Below are 4,355 nucleotides of genomic sequence, written 5' to 3' on the forward strand. Positions count from 1 at the left end.
AGCCTACTTGGGAGCCATTTTTTCAAAATTTTCATCCCCGCATGCCTCATGATAGAGGATAAAGACTATCAAATAGCCAAGTATAGTGCTAATGCTGATCTAAATAAAACGCGTCAAGTACAAGGGCGGAGCTAAAGCCACCGAAGGGTGGTCAGATGAACACCCTTCGTCGAAAAAATTTCCGTGCATATACGTTAAATATAGATAGTTATGGTTATATACATATTGTTGAACACCCTTGATAAGCTAAAGAAGCGCAGCCTAATGGCTAAGGGTGTGCAAATCCTCAGCGTTTTTTTTTTCATTTTTTTTAAAACAATTCTTCTGCCCTTATAAAAAGAAGCAGAAATATGAACATCCTTACCCCAAACTCTCGCTCCGCCACTGGACTAAAGTATATAATGGTCTTTGGATATTCTGCCTATATAGAAAGGCTCAAACTATTGAAACTGGAAGGGAATCATTTCTCCGTAAAAACTTGTTTGCGCGGATATTTGTCGCTTTATTCTTATTTCCAAGTACATTCTTTCTTCTTTCGTGTACTTGACAAAAGAGACTTGTTTGTGGACTAACAAGTAGTGGAATATCTTTCTTTTCCTTTACCAATTGATGTTCTTTTCTTTATAAGTATCTCTGTCCTCATCCTATCAGATTGTGAATTTTTTCAAGCTACTGCAAAAAATAAAAAAAATAAAAAAGGAAAAACATTAAGAGAAAAAAATGGCTGAAATTCTTCTTACAGCAGTCATCAATAAAGCTGTAGATATAGCTGGAAATCTACTCTTTCAAGAAGGAACAAATTTGTATTCTTTGAAAGAGGACATAGATTGGCTGCAGAGAGAAATGAAACATCTTCAAGCATACATAGACGACGCAAAGGCCAAGGCAACTGAAGGCGATTCAAGGGTGAAAACCTTAATAAAAGATATTCAAGAATTGACAGGTGATGTGGAGGATCTCTTAGATGAGTTCCTTCCAAAAATTCAACAATCCAACAAGTACAAAAGCGCAATTTGTTGCCTTAAGACCGCTGACATCCCTTCTCATGCTTCTTTTGCCAAAGAGTTTGCTATGGAGATAGAGAAGATAAAGAAAAGGGTTGTTGACATTGACCGTGTAAGGACAACTTACAGAATCACAGATACAAGTAACAACAATAATGATTGTATTCCATTGGACCGGAGAAGACTATTCCTTTATGCTGATGAAACAGAGGTCATCGGCTTCGATGATGACTTCAATATGCTACAAGCCAAATTACTTGATCAAGATTTTCCTTATGGAGTAGTTTCCATAGTTGGCATGCCCGGTCTGGAGAAAACAACTCTTGCCAAGAAACTTTATAAGGCATGTCCGTGATCGATTTGAGTGTTCAGGACTGGTCTATGTGTCACAACAACCAAGAGAGAGAGAGAAATCTTACTTGACATAGCCAAACAAGTTGGAGTGACAGAAGAGGAAAGGAAAGATAACTTGGAAGACAACCTTAAATCCCTCTTGAAAAATAAAAGGTATGTTATTCTCTTAGATGATATTTGGGGTGTTGAAATTTGGGATGATCTGAAACTTGTCCTTCCTGAGTGTAATTCAAAAAATGGCAGTAGGATAATTATCACATCTCGAAATAGTAATGTAGGCAGATACGTAGGAGGGGATAGCTCGCTCCACTTGTTGCAACCCCTAGATTTAAAGAACAGCTTTGAACTCTTTACCAATAAAATCTTTAATTTTGATAATAGCAATTGGGACAATGCTTCCCAAAACTTGGTTAGCATTGGTACCACTAGCCATGGTATTGTGGTGACTGCTGGCATGTTAAGAGCAAGAGAAAGGACAGAACATGCATGGAAGAGAGTACTTGAGAGTATGGGTCATAAAATTCATGATGGATGTGCTAAGGTATTGGCTTTGAGTTACAATGATTTGCCCACTGCATCTAGGCCGTGTTTCTTGTATTTTGGTCTTTACCCCGAGGACCATGAAATTCGTGCTTTTGATTTGAAAAGCATGTGGATTGCTGAGAAGTTGATAGTAGAAAATAGTGGTAATAGGCGAACTGCTGAAGATTTGGCGGAGGATGTCCTATATGATTTGGTTTCTAGGAACTTGATTCAAGTTGTCAAAAGGACATATGAGGGAAGAATTTCAAGTTGCCGCATACATGACTTGTTACATAGTTTGTGCGTTGAATTGGGCAAGGAAAGTAACTTCTTTCACACCGAGCATAGTGTGTCTGGTGATCCCTACAATGTTGCTAGGCTGCGAAGAATTACTTTCTACTCTGATATTGTCATGAATGAGTTTTTCCGTTCAAATCCTAAGCCTAAGAAGCTTCGTACACTTTTATGTTTCACAAAACACCCTTGCATATTTTCTCTAATGGCTCCTGTTGAATTCAAATTATTGCAAGTGTTGGTTGTAGTCATTCCTTTTTATCTTGGAAGAGTCACTATCCCGAACGAAATTGGGAACATGAGTTGCTTGCGCTATCTAAGGTTGGAGGGGAATGCTATTAAAGAACTGTCAAACAGTGTTGTCAAGCTCAAATATCTAGAGACTCAAGATGTTAAAAATACCATGATAGAAAATCCTTCGGCTGTTTGGGTTCTTTACTGTAAGCCGATTTTGCCCAAACAACTCCTCACTGCCTAATAATCTACAAACTTTGATGTGGCTGCCTGATAGATTTGTTCAACCAATATTGTTGCACCGATTGACCAATTTGAGCAAACTGGGTCTACAAGATGTATTCGATTCTACCATTAAGATATTATCAATATCGAACCCTGTGTCAGTTATTCTGCCAAAGACGCTGGAGGTTCTGAAGCTCTATTTTTCCGGTCACACGAAAGAGCAAATAAGCTTGTCGTGCTATCAAAATGTTGTCAAGTTGAATTTGTTTTATTTCATAATGACGCCCAAAAACTCTGTAACGTTCCCTCCAAATTTTGTCAAGCTTACTCTTGTCCACCTTATGGTAGACAGTCATCTGCTCGCAGTGATTAAGAAATTGCCTAAATTAAGGTTAAGGATGCTCAAAATGAAATACTGCGGCTATAGTGAAGGGAAAATGGATCTCTCGGGTGATGTGAAGGGTGATAGCTTTCCGCAACTTGAAGTTTTGCATATTGTAAATCCATATGGGTTGTCTGAAGTAACCTGCACGGATGATGTCAGTATGCCTAAACTGAACAAGGTACTACTTGAAGAACTCCCGTCCGAGATTAGGATCTCGGAATGGCTTGCAAAGCTTAGAATGTGAAAATCCAATGTATCATCAGGTTAGTTTTCTACTATAATTAGCTATGTTTTATATTTATCACTAAGGTATTTTTTCCCCTATTTGTACTTAGTTAATGAACTAAATATTTCATGTCTAATAAAATGCAGGTATGCATTTGAGAATGTGTAGCACCTAAATCGCTTTTGTTTGCTTATTCGAAGTTGATGTATTTGTAGCTTATAATTTGTAAAAGAAACTTTGCATTTCTCTTTGTTTTGTTTTATGTCTATTTACCTTCAAGAGTAGCTTGGGCAATATGCTTGTCTGGGATTTAACGATAAAAGTGAGAGAGAAAGGGATTAGAATTGTGGTTTATTTAGGGTAAATGGGCCGGGTCAACTTAGGTGGGTAGTGGATTGGGCTGGAACTTGTGATTGAATTTGAGCTAATGGACTGCAAATTTTAGGCTAAAAACAATTATAGGTTTAACTCAAATGCAAGAAAGTTTGATTATTTTTTTTCCCCCAACTGTTGTCTCCTTAATTAATTTAACAGTTCTTCTTTCGTCTTAATTAATTTTCATAATGTATGAGTTATATACATATACATATAAATTTGAACAAACATAACTATATTTAGAAAATACTATAACAATACGACAAAATTCATTTAGAATTAAAAGTAAAAGTTAACAAAGTAATATTTAAATATTTATATATATACTAGTTTAGTATACGTGCTTTGCACATGTATCTCACGATAATTAATAAAATTATACATATTTTACTGTCATGTTTTATCCTATAATTAATACTATACATCGATTATGGTTATAGAGAATAATTTATAGATCATGATTATGTGTTACATCAAATTTAAATTGTTGAATAGGATTGCAACATCTAGAACTCTCTTTATTTAGGTAAATATCAAAAAGGAGTTATTAATATGTGTTGTAAGTTCTAAATAATATAGTAGTATGTCTGATTAATAAGAATATATTAAGGAAGAAAATTTAAGCATCTCAATAATTAATAAAAATATACCAATTGGTTAAGTAACACAAAAGAATACAAAAAGTATCTCACATATTGAAATGCAATATCAAACATTAGGAATGATGCTTGGTGTT

The 4,355-nt window shown here is 35.5% G+C and overlaps 1 pseudogene; it reads left to right on the forward strand.

The window, feature by feature from the left end:
- The first annotated feature begins 635 nt into the window (after positions 1-635).
- LOC124894575 lies at positions 636-3,490 on the forward strand (annotated as a pseudogene).
- Positions 3,491-4,355: the final 865 nt, after the last annotated feature.

Source organism: Capsicum annuum, unplaced genomic scaffold (genome assembly GCF_002878395.1).
Source record: "Capsicum annuum cultivar UCD-10X-F1 unplaced genomic scaffold, UCD10Xv1.1 ctg75518, whole genome shotgun sequence".
NCBI classification, from domain to species: domain Eukaryota; kingdom Viridiplantae; phylum Streptophyta; class Magnoliopsida; order Solanales; family Solanaceae; genus Capsicum; species Capsicum annuum.